Here is a 12,919-nt window from a genome sequence, read left to right on the forward strand (position 1 = left end):
CCTGCTAACGGTAATCACCTGGATCCTCATCAGGAAATGGTAGGACCAGGAAAGGTCATGGCACATAGTCAAAGGGAGAAAGTCTTGTGATCTGGTGAAACGCATTGCTGTAAGTATGCTCTGCCAAGGGAAACACAGACACCCCCCAATCATCCTGTGGGTGATTTATAAAATACCACACATACGACTCCAGTATCTGATTGACCCTTTCTGCATGGCTGTTGCTGGTGGGATAGTAAAGGTAAAGGTATCCCCTGTGCAAGCACCGGGTCATGTCTGACCCTTGGGGTGACGCCCTCTAGCGTTTTCATGGCAGACTCAATACAGGGTGGTTTGCCAGTGCCTTCCCCAGTCATTACCGTTTACCCCCCAGCAGCAAGTTGGGTCCTCATTTGACCAACCTTGGAAGGATGGAAGGCTGAGTCGACCGTGAGCCGGCTGCTGGGATTGAACTCCCAGCCTCATGGGCAGAGCTTCAGACAGCATGTCAGCTGCCTTACCACTCTGCGCCACAAGAGGCCCTAGTGGGATATTAGGCAGAGCTTAATCCCTGCTGCATCCCTGCCAGCTTCAGGAGCAACTTCCAAAATCTGGTGATAAAGTTTGAACACACGCTACACAAAGAGCTCTGCCAGCTTTAGAGTGGTAGGGAGGGATGTACATGACCCCAAAATGTTTTGAAAATAGGTCCACCACTACACGAATGACCACATTACCATAGTCTGTGTCATAGTCCATTGAGAAGACCAACTCAGGGTTTTGGAGTTTTTCTACTGGTTGCAACAGATCCGGCGGCTTCCCCACACCCCTTTTTGTCATCATGCACATGGTGCACCTGTGCGCATACTGAGCAATGTATCTCTGGCAGCCAAGCTACCAAAACGGACCACGTTATACGTCTTCAGGAAACCCAAATGTCCTGTCTTGCTGTCATGGCACATTTTCAGGATTTTCTGGCTGAGATCTTTGGGGACCTACAGCTGTTTGCTACAGTAGAACAATCTGCCCCATTTGGTGTGGGGATGGCGCAGCCCTACCCACCAACTCTGCCTCCCATTGCAGGGCTTCAGGGAACCCAGCAGGAGCTGCATCTGCTGGACCAGAAGAGGGGCTTGTGGCCGCACGGGTCTGGTTCTGGGTTTGCACCATCAACACCAGTTGCTTAGGTCTAAACATGGAATCTGCCACCCCCTCTCTTTTGCTGTCCCACTGGGGAAGTTGAGACAGTGCATCTGCCATGAAGTTTGACTTGCCAGGTGGACGACTAGGAGTGAAGTTAAAATGAGAGAAGAACCATCCTACTTTTTGTCAAAAAGCACTTGGGTTGCCGTGGAGGAAGCGATGTTTCAGGTTCTTCTGAAAAGATTTTCTCAGTTCTTCCAAGTCAGGCTGGCTCATGTTGTTAATCTCTGCCCTAGGAAGTGCTGAACCTGGTTTTAACTCAATTGCACTCTGTGTCCCAGTGTGTGTGTGTGTGTGTGTGTGTGTGTGTGGGTGGTTAACTAGAATCATAGAATCCTAGAGTTGGAAAGGACCTCCAGGGTCATCTAGCCCTACCCCCTGCACTATGCAGGACACTCACATCCCAATCGCTCATCTACTGTCACCTGCCACCCCCTTTAGCCTTCCCAGAATCAGCCTCTCCGTCAGATGGCTCTCCAGCCTCTGCTTAAAAATCTCCAAAGATGGAGAACCCATCACCTGTCGAGGAAGCCTGTTCCACTGAGAAACCGCTCTAACTGTCAGGAACTTCTTCTGGAGGTTTAGACGGAATTTCTTTTGAATTAATTTCATCCCATTCATTCTGGTCCGTCCCTCTGGGGCAAGAGAGAACAACTCAGCTCCTTCCTCCATATGGCACCCTTTTAAATACTTGAAGATGGCTATCAGATCCCCTCTCGGTCATCTCCTCTCCAGGCCAAACCGACCCAGCTCCCCCAACCTTTCTTCATATGTCTTGGTCTAGTCACAGTCATTCTCCTCAAACACCCCATAGGTCCCAATAGCACTCAGGCACTTCTTCCCCCTTCACCAGTGTGGCTTCCACTTGGACATGATTGCCTCTGGGGCCAGTTCATGCCCAGAATCACAGGGTAGCTGGTTATTGGGGCAACCGTCATGGTTATAGCCTCTTGGTGCTGCCCAGTAGTCAGGAGGAGGGGTTCCGACTTCTCCATAATCACCACCTCTGTGGACACCTTGGGGAACATAATGTGTCATGTAAACAGTCCAGCTTTTAAATTCCTGGTTGGTTCTACAACCACCAATCCCTCTAGAGCAGGGGTAGTCAAACTGCGGCCCTCCAGATGTCCATGAACTACAATTCCCAGAAGCCCCTGCCAGCAAATGCTGGCAGGGGCTTCTGGGAATTGTAGTTCATGGACATCTGGAGGGCCGCAGTTTGACTACCCCTGCTCTAGAGGCAGCAATCTTGCATGCCCTGGGCCCATTCGAAGACTACAGTAATTCTGTTCTGCTCAGGAAGTAAACTATTCTGCTCAGTAGAGAAAAGAAATTAGAGGGAACATGACTCACCACCCAAACCCTACTCTATTATTTACTTACATTTGCCTTCCCTTTCCTCTCCCCGCAACAGACACCCTGTGAGATGGGTGAGGCTGAGAGAGCCCTGAGATTACTGAAGAAGAAGAAGAGTTGGTTCTTAGATGCCGCTTTTCTCTACCTGAAGGAGTCTCAAAGCAGTTTACAGTCACCTTCCCTTTCCTCTCCCCACAACAGACACCCTGTGAGGGAGGTCAGGCTGAGAGAGCTCTTACAGAACTGCTGTAGGAGAATAGCTCTAACAGGACTGTGAATAGCCCAAGGTCACCCAATTGTCTGCATGTGGGGAAGAAGTGAGGAATGAAACCCAGTTCTTCAGATTAGAGGCCACTGCTCTAAACCACCACACCTCTAATCTGGAGAACCAGGTTTGATTTCCCACCTCCTGCCCCACATGCATTCAGGCTGGATGCCCTTGGGCCAGTCACAGTTCTCTCAGAACTCTCTCAGTCCCACCTACCATACAGGGAGTCTGTGTATATTTTATGAATATTGTGAGTCTTCTGGAGCTTTGTAAGGAAGAAAGCTGGCTAATAAATGTTTGAAACCAGTGGTGGCAAACCTATGGCATGCATGCCAGAGGCGGCACTCAGAGACCACTCTGTGGGCATGCGCACCATTGCCTCAGCACAGAGTTCACTGCATCAGCCTGCACGAGGTCTGGCTTCCCAGTGCCCAGAGAACAGGGAGTATTCTTCCCACCTGTTCCCTGGCCAGAGAAGTGATTGGCTCACTCAGGTTGCTCATCAAGGCTGGTGCCTGCATGTGTCAGGGGGGTGGGTGGGGGGTGGGAAGGTTGCTCCAAATAGAGCCTGGGGAGAGCAGAGCAGAGCTGGACCCCGCCAGGGATGCCACACACTAATGCATGCCTGCACACACGCCCAACCATGCTGCCTCCCCTTAATAGAAGGTAAAGAAGGGAGGGAGGGAAGAGAAAGATGGGGGAAAGAGGGGGGGGAAAGCAAAATCTAAACATTAAGGTCCCAACAGCAAAGGGCTCTGTTATTCTGTTTTTCTTCTAAGACAAAAGATGGCAATGTGTGAGTCGTTGTTTTCTGAACTCAAATCTCAGGATTCCGGTTAAATTCCCGTGTTGGCACTTTGCAAAACCAAAAAGGGAACCGAAACCCAACCTGAACAGAAGTCAGGAAGCCAAAAGTTGAGCTGCGAAACAATATTTAAAAAATCATTACAAATATTTATTAATGTTTATTGCAAAGTCATCTTGGCACTTTGCAATAAGTAAGTGGGTTTTGGGCTGCTGATTGAGCACCCGATCTCTAAACGGTTAGCCACCTTTCTAAACATTCAAAGTAACAAACACTCAAAGTAACAAATAAGCATTCAAAGTAACCAATAAACCCAAAGTTTTGAATGCAATGTATTCCGTGATACCCAAAACACCAGGCCTCTGGCAGTGAGAGCCAGTTTGGTGTAGTGGTTAGGAGTGCGGACTTCTAATCTGGCATGCCGGGTTCGATTCTGCGCTCCCCCACATGCAGCCAGCTGGGTGAACTTGGGCTAGTTACAGCACTGATAAAGCTGTTCTGACCGAGCAGTGATATCAGCGCTCTCTCAGCCTCACCCACCCCACAGGGTGTCTGTTGTGGGGAGAGGAATGGGAAGGCGAGTGTAAGCTGCTTTGAGCCTCCTTCGGGTAGAGAAAAGTGGCATATAAGAACCAACTCTCCTCCTCCTCCTGCTCCTCCTCTTCCTCCTCCTCCTCCTCCTCCTCCTCCTCCTTCTTCTTCTTCTTCTTCTTCTTCGAGATCATAGTCCCTGATTGGAGCGCCTGTCCTTGCTGTATTTCCTTCCAGGTTTGACCCATAGCAGTCTATGTGCAGCTGGATTCCCCTGCCTGGCTAACAAATCCTATTTCAAAGTCTTGCTATAGTGCAACAACTATGAAATACCCCATGATGTGCAGAGGCAGCCCTAGAACTGCTGACTGAAACTCTCTGGAAAAGACACCTTTTGCTGAAATCCTTTCCTGGCAGCAAGCCCTTTGAATAACATCAGACTTTCTCCTAAGTGAAACTGCTTCAAGCCCTTTGATGCTGCCGGGTTTAAAATACACAGCTGGACTCATTGCATGGCTGTTGCCCCCTTGGCTAGGAACGGTTAGCTTCACGACCTTCCTCCTGTTCTCCAAAGAATGACCCGGAGGCAGGAAGTATATTGTGCTACAATGCAACTCAACCCTTTCATGACTTATTAAACAGTTCACAAAGGCCTTTCTAGGGCCACACGAGATCAAGAACAGCCAAGATATTATGTATAAAACGCAGCAAGAGTGGGAACATTCAGCTGTGAAAACCCACAGGACAACTTGGAAAACCAATTTTTCTTCTTTCTCAAGTGAACTCAGGGGCAGTATTAAGATCTGTAAAAAGGTGTTGGGTCCCAGCAGGAGCTGGATAATGGTGCAGCCACAGAACATGTGGTTCCTCGATCCTCGGCCCTTCCTCTGGGATCTTCAGATGGGGAAATACTTCAATACAAAGAATGAGTCCAGGGGCACCTGTAAGACCAATGATTTGTTCTGGGTATAAGCTGTCATGTGCATGCACACAATAGAGAAATATGCATGGGCAAGAAAGCTTACACTCAAAATAAAACTTTGTTGGCCTTCAAGGCGTCCCTCTACTTTGTGTTGTTGCTTCGGCTACATACCTAATTCTATAGAAAGAACCGCTTGGTTTTTTATACCCTGCTTTTCACTACTCAAAGGAGCTCCAAAGGGGCTTACAAACCTCTTTCCCTTCCCCTCCCCCCAATAGAGACCTTGTGAGGCAGGTGGGATGGAGAGAGCTCAAAGAGAATCCCTTTGTGCATCATGGATTCTTCCTTCTTGGCCTAGGCACACTCCTAGGTACTTTATCTCCTTCTGTACTAGTTGTGCCTTGTCCCGATTGATTTTAAATCCTGTTTCCTGAAGAAGTTTCACAACTTCTTCCTAGTTACTTCACAAACAAACTCTGGATCCTTAATAATGCTATCATCAAATAATGCTATCGTCAACATAAGACTTAGTGGCCTCCCTATGCACTGTGAGGAGCTTATTCAGCATCTGACCTATGTGCTTATGACATATAATTGGTGAGAGATGCACACCCTGCGGTACTCTAATGTAATGGTATTGTTTTCCTTCAAATGTGCTTGCAAAGGTGTACCATTAGGACTTCACCAAATGAATGGCATGGAAAGCATTGGCAAGATCCAATGTAGTGAAATACTTGGCCCTACCCGCTACGACGGCAATTATTTCTGGGTAAGTAGCCAGTAGTTATTGCTGGAGCTCTGTTTGGGATTGTGCTGTTCAAATTTCTGAAGTCCAACAGTGATCTGTATGAATTGTCCTTTTTCTTGACTAGTCAGATGGGGGAGTTGTTATCACTCTCGGTCCGTACTAAAACCTTTGGTTTCACTAAACCAGGGATTCCCAACCAGGGTTTACTTTAAGGGAACCTTGGGGTTCCACAAGATCTTCCCAGGGGTTACATGGCCTTCCTCAGAAGTTCAGATGGTTGCTGACATCACTAGATGTCACTGGATCCCACTTCATGCTGAAAAAGGTAGCATGAAAGTGTCAATTATTTCTGCTATTGCCTTTTCAGCTTCAGCTGGGTACTGATATCGCTTCTGAGGTTTTGGATCTTGTCCTGTAATTAAAAACTCAGCATCTATTTTCCCCCACATTCTTTCCTCTTCTCAATTTCTACAAAGGGGAATCCTTTAATCCAGCAGTGCTTAGTATTTGGATGGGAGACCACCAAGGAAGACTCTGCAGTGCAGGACAATGGCCACCACCTCTGGTTCTCACTTGACTTGAAAGGTCCTTGCTGGGATAGGAAGGGAGGGGGATGGATGGATGGATGGATGGATGGATGGATGGATAGATGGATGGATGGATAGATGGATAGATGGAAAGAGGTACGTACATACGTACGTACGTACGTATGTATTTATTTGATTTCTATAACACCTTTCCATATGGCTCAGGGTGGTTTACATACAACAAAATGGGGGGATACATGGAACAAATTAATATATAACATAAACAAATTTAACAACAACAATCTAAATATAACCATTTCAGTGATCTTAAACAGCAATATAACAGGGACAGGAACTTAGCTAAGGCTCTTAGAGAGATTAGGCTGGTTCCTGCTTAGCTTTTCCAGAAAGTGCCCGAGGCAGCAATACAATAACCATGGGCATGAAAACCACAAGGAGGCAGATCCCTTTCCCTCAGACCCCGTGAGCAACCGTTGAAGCCCTCCTGCTCGGGCCACTGGAATCCAGGTACAGTTGCATTCCTGATTTGAATGTGGAAAACTAACTCCTGCCAAGTCACACCATCAGTCCATGTAATCCTGTGTCGTTTGCCCTGATAGGCAGGGGCTCTCCGAGGAGGTCAGCGGCTTTCTCAGACTTGAGGACCCAAAACGGGATCTGGGAGACCCCGGTTCGAATCTCCTCTGTCGTGGAAGCTCTTAGGTGTCTTTGGGCTGGTCGCACTCTCTCAGTCTAACTGACCATGCAGGGTTGTTGTAAGCATCAAAATGGAAGAAGGAAGAGGGAGCTGGAAGCTGCTTTTGGTCCCCTTGGCGGAGAGAAGCACGTTATAGATGAACCTAAACTAATAGAATTCTGAACCTGGGGCTCTCCTGCATGTGCTGAATTATTTTGTCTCAGTTTTCAGTAGCTCTGCTAGATCAGATCAGTGTCTGGCTAGTCCAAGATCATGCCTGTGGCTATTCAAGAAGAAGAAGAAGAAGAAGAAGAAGAAGAAGAAGAAGAAGAAGAAGAAGAAGAAGAAGAAGAAGAAGAAGAAGAAGAAGAAGAAGAAGAAGAAGAAGAAGAAGGAGTCCTATATAAGATGAAACACAGAAAGCAAGGGCTGAAGAGACTCAACATCCAACCCATGAGAGGGTGGGGCCAACTGCCCAGTGTCCCCCACTGAGAGACTTCTCTTAACCCTCTCCCTCCCAGATCCTCTTGCATAGTGGAGTCACAATATCCAACCCCTTCCGGCTCCCACCTTCATATGACTTGGAGGGAGCAGGATGAAGTTTCAGAAAACTGAGTTGACAGAACATGTCATATCCTGCATGGGGGGGAATTCCTTCTGAACATAGGAGGTATCCTGTTAGATCACACCAGTGGTCCATCTAGGCTAGCATCCTGTCCCGCACAATGGCCAGTTCACTTGACTTGGAGGTAACTAGGGTGCCTGCCTCAAGATCATTCCTTCCTCACCAACCTGCTCTGACTGATTAACTACAAACATAAGAGACGCCATGTTAGATCAGGCCAATGGCCCGTCCAGCCCAACACTCTGTGTCACACAGTGGCCAAACTCCCGGGGCCATCAGGAGGTCCACCAGCAGGACCAGAATTCCAGCAGCCCTCCTACTCTTCCCCCTGCCCCCAAGTGCCAAGAAGACAGAGAATCCCTGCCCCAGACATAAGAATGTAAGAGAAGCCATGTTGGATCAGGCCAATGGCCTGTCCAGCCCAACACTCTGTGTCACCCAGTGGTCAAAACCCAGGGGCCATCAGGAGGTCCACCACTGGGGCCAGAACTCCAGAAGCCCTCCCACGGTTGCCCCCCAAGTTACCATTAATACAGAGCATCCCTGCCCCAGACAGAGTGTTCCATCTGTACCTTGTAGTTAATAGCCACTCATGAACCCCTGGCCTTAAGGACACAAGAGAAGCCATGTTGGATCAGGCTAATGACCCCTCCAGTCCAACACTCTGGGTCACACAGTGGCCAAAACCCAGGTGCTGTCAGGAGGTTCACTGGAGGGGTTAGAGTTTCTGGAAGCCCTCACACTGTTGCCTCCTAAGATCCAAGGATGCAGAGCATCCATGTCCCTACCAGAGTGTTCCGTGTATAACTTCTGGCTAACCTCTGCTCCATATGTTTATCCAACCCCCTCGTGAAGCTGTCTATGCTGTGGGATGGTCCAAAAAGTACCTGTGCAGAGAACGATACAGTTACATGAGATTATATAACTTCCCATTGGAGGCGGGAAAGGTGATGCCCTTTCGGGTCAAACCAACAACCTGGGGTCTCCATCCCCTTGAACATCCCACGAGACCACTCCTGTTGGGATCCCGGAAAGGTCCCAAAAAGAACAGAGGGAGAGGGTGCGGAGTTAGAACTCTCTTTTGCCGTCTTTTAATGCTTTGCGTTCATGTTAATTTTAGTGGGTTTTAATGGGGCCGTGCTGGTTTTTATCGTTTTGCTGTGAACCGCCTCAAGTCCGAATGGACTGCAGCGGCATATAAATACAAAAATAAATAAATAACTTGTCCAGCTCCCTCTTGAACTGCAGCACACAGAACTGGACACAGCGGTCCAGACGATGATCGCTCTGGGCTGACGCGGCAAGATCTCGCCCCCTCCAGGGATGTCATCATGGGATCCGAATGGCCTTTCCAAAAACGACACCCACTTGCAGCTGAGGAAGGGGCCCTCCTGTCTTGCAGCAACAAGGCATTAACAGAAACCCAAACACGCTGACTCAGAGATCTCTGCTTGGTGCAAGACGTCAATATACCAGCCAATATAACTTGGCCTAGGATCTACATCAAGATGGGCAGCTGCGTCAGTCTGTAGTGGCAGAAAAGAGCCAGCTTCCAGGAGCACCTTCGAGATTAATAAAATTGGGGGCAGGGGAGGAGCTTTCACGAGTAGCAGTAATAAAAGAGAAGAAGAGCCGTTTGTTTGTTTTGATGCCCCACTTTATTCTACCCAAAGGAGTCTCAAAGCGGCTTACAATTGCCTGCCCTTCCTCTCCTCACAGCAGAGGCTGAGAGAGCTCTGAGAGAACTGTACCAGCCCAGGATCAGGCAGCTGGCTGCATGTGGAGGAGAGTAGAATCAAAGGCTGTTCTCCAGATTAGAGGCTGCCACTCTTAACCACTGCACCAAGCTGGCTCTCAGAGCTGGGGACCAGGAGAACCTTCAAGACTAGCAAAATCTGTGGCAGCTTTCTGCATTCACTGCTCACTTCTTCAGTTGAAAAGAGCCTGAGTCCAGGAGCACTTTCAAGACTAACAGAATTTGGGGCAGGGGGAAGAGCTTTCAGGAGTCACAGCTCACTTCTTCAGGAGAAAAATTAAATTGTAGTAATTCTACTTATCGAACTTAAATGGACTCCGGGGAATGGTAGAAGAACAGGAAGGCCTGGAGGATCATTGTCCATGGGGTCGCGATGGGTCGGACATGACTTCGCACCTAACAACAACAACAACAACAACAACAACAACAACAACAACAACAACAATTCTATTTAGAGTGGCACCATGGCTGGGTCAATATCAGCACATCCTACACTGTTCTAACGCCATTCATAACAATGGGTTTAGAGCATAGTCACTCTATTTAGGATTGCGCTATTCCAGTTTGCCACTATGAGCGCAGTCCCAGGCGGAGCTGGGCCGCTCTAACACCATTGCTCTCAATGGGTTCAGACCGTCGCAGTTCTGCAGAGGACTGCACCATCGCTCTGGATCCATATGAGCGCAGTCCTAGGCGAAGCTGAGCTGCTTTAACGCCATGGATGTCAACGGCTTTAGGCCCTCCTCATTTTGTTTAGGATTGCACGGCAGAATCGGGAATCGTGTGTGTTTGTCCAAGGGGTCAGGAGGTTATTCCAAGCGTTCCGTCTTCCACGGCCATTCCAAGGAGACAAAGCCCTCCTCAAAGCTCTGGCCCGCCTCCTCAGAGGAGCGAATTGAGTGGGAGGCTGAGAGGTTGTCAATGAGGAAAGCCCTTCCCCGAGGCCTTCCATGGCAGGGATGAGGGAATTTCTGCAGGAATCAGCCGCTTTACGCTTCCCCGGGCCTGATGGGCAGTTTCCCCAGGTCCAAAGAGACGGTTCTCTTCCCTGACTCGCATGGATTCTCACGTTTTACCTTGGCGTCTACAGCGCAGGGAGAAAAGGAGGAGCCATTCCCCTAGGTTGGGAAATCCATCCCAGGATGAGCCCAAGACTGGTCGGCTGCACTCCCAGGGTGTTTTTGCAGCTGGCTTTTCCTGCGCCATACAGGGAAATCTGCATCTCAAGTGAATTGAAAGCTCATTCCCCAATGGGTGAGGGATGGGCCCTACAGGAAGGGGGAAGAAGCTGCCCCCCCACAAAAAAACCCCACCGAACTGCCTCCAGTTTATTTCATTTGAGTTCAACTAAGCCTCTTTCAGGTTGGGAGGGGACACACAGCAGGATCTCTAGTTGTGCCTCTGGGCATGTGCAGAGTGTGTCCCCCTGGCCAAGGACTACAACCCGATTCTCTCAAACCCTTAGAAGGTTTGTAGGCTGGAGTAGAAATCTTGAGATCTAGAATCACCGAGTTGGAAGGTACTCTAGAGGTCATCCAGTCTGACCCCCGCTGCACGATGCAGGATCAGCCTAAAGCATCCATGAGAAGTCTCTGCCCAGCCATTGCTTGAAGACCGCTAATTAAGCGGAGCTCACCTCCCTCCCTAGGCAGCCCCATTCCACTGTGGATCTACTCTTATTGTTAAAACAAGCCCCTAATGTCCAGCTGGTACCTTTCCACCTATAAATGACATCAGGAACCCCTCTCTGACACTTAAAGACAGCCACCCAGTCCCCTCTCAGCCTCCTCTTCTCCAGGCTGAACATTCCCAAGCCTTTCCTCAGAGGGCTTGGTCCCCAGGCCCCAGATCCACCTCCAAAACCTGGTCCAGATTCCTAGAGCCCAAGGCCTATTCACAAACATGCAGTGGCAGGTAAGCTCACAGGTGTGTGTGTCCCCCAGGAGATCGGCGAAGGTTCCATGTGGGTGGACATTCCCAGATTTAACCCCAGAGCCCAGGGCTTCCCAATCTGCTCAGATGCAGCATCTCAGAGGTCCTTCTTTGATGACCCAGCTCCCTGGGGACCCAACTGTACAGGCCTGAGGTGGGTGGTGGGTGGGGGGGGGGGAAGCATGGCACCTAAGGTGAGACAAAGCAACCTCTTGCTATTCCAGTGGTGAACATGCACACGGGAACAGGGCCAGTGCTGATCTGTGCAGGTGTGAACCAGCCCAGACTTAAGACTGCCTATCAGATGATGGAAGGGATCAGCAACAGGCCCCTGCAGAGGAGTTTTCAGCCTCATTTTTCAGTAACCTTTCATTGGCATAACCACAGGAGTTTTAAAAGGAGGAAGTTTACAAATCCATACATGACACGTCCGGATTAGTTCTTTCTCAATGTTCGTTGAATTTTTGGAAGAAGAAGACTTGGTTCTTATATGCCGCTTTTCTCTACCAGAAGGAGGCTCAAAGTGGCTTACAATTGCCTTGACCTGAACAACAGACACCCTGTGAGGTGGGTGAGGCTGAGAGAGCCCTGATACTCCTGCTCGGTCAGAGCTGTTTTATCAGGACTATGACTAGCCCAAGGTCACCCAACTGGCTGCATGTGGAGGAGGAGCGGGGAATCAAACCAGGCTCCCCAGATTACAAGTCGGCAGTCCTAACCACTGCACCAAGCAGGCTCTCTTTTAAACTTTTTCCCTATAATTTTTCTATCTCGGATCACTGTTGATAGGTTTCCATTAATCCGATGAGCAGCTTTTTATTTTTTCTTTGATTTAATCTTTTGTGTGTGGGGGGGTTAACCCCCTCCAACCCCCCCCCTCCTTTATGTATGGCCTTGGTCAGTGAAATAATGATTTTCCTGGGACTGGCAGCGTTAAGAATGTTCAGGGGTCGCAGAATTCTTTGAGGTTTGTTTGTTTTTTTTTAATTAAGGGAAATGTCATTTTTTCTGTTTAATGACTCGCCAAAATGGAAAGAAACATAAAGCTTCCCTTCTGACAGCCAGGAAGCCGATGATAAGGACAGAGACTGGTCGCTAGAGAAGGAGTCCAAGATAAGAGAGAAGACGAAAGGTCACTGTGCTTCTAGTATCCATTTTAAAAAACAACATCCCTTTGGGGTAGATTTTTCTGACTAGCATCCTGTGTAACCGGGAAGCTAGCTGACCAGTGACGGACAACCTTGACGGATACTGCTGTGTTATTTTAAGAATCCGGAGAATTTTGTCTGAATGGACCAAGGAGAGACGATGAAAGAATCGACCCGAGAGAAGGGCCGTGCAAAACCTGACTCTCCGAAATGACGTTAATCCGGAACGTCTCCGACATGGAAGAAGATTCGCCAGAGATTTTGACGCTGGATTTCACCAGCCAATCCACTGACACCTCCCTGGGTTCTGTGACCTCCCCCCCCCCCAAATATATATACCTGCAGATTTCTGCTTCCCGTTCGACTCAGGAGTGTCTCTGAAATTCCCCTTGGCCTTTTCAAGAAAGAACCCCCTCCCAGAT

General features: G+C 48.9%; 1 protein-coding gene across 2 annotated transcripts in view; it reads right to left on the bottom strand.

Moving 5' to 3' along the window:
• Window positions 1-12,919, bottom strand: part of SKOR2 (SKI family transcriptional corepressor 2) — a 72,808-nt gene that overhangs the window by 31,271 nt on the left and 28,618 nt on the right. The gene's annotated exons all lie outside the window — the stretch shown is intronic.

The sequence above is a fragment of the Paroedura picta genome, chromosome 7, assembly GCF_049243985.1.
Source record: "Paroedura picta isolate Pp20150507F chromosome 7, Ppicta_v3.0, whole genome shotgun sequence".
Classification (NCBI taxonomy): domain Eukaryota; kingdom Metazoa; phylum Chordata; class Lepidosauria; order Squamata; family Gekkonidae; genus Paroedura; species Paroedura picta.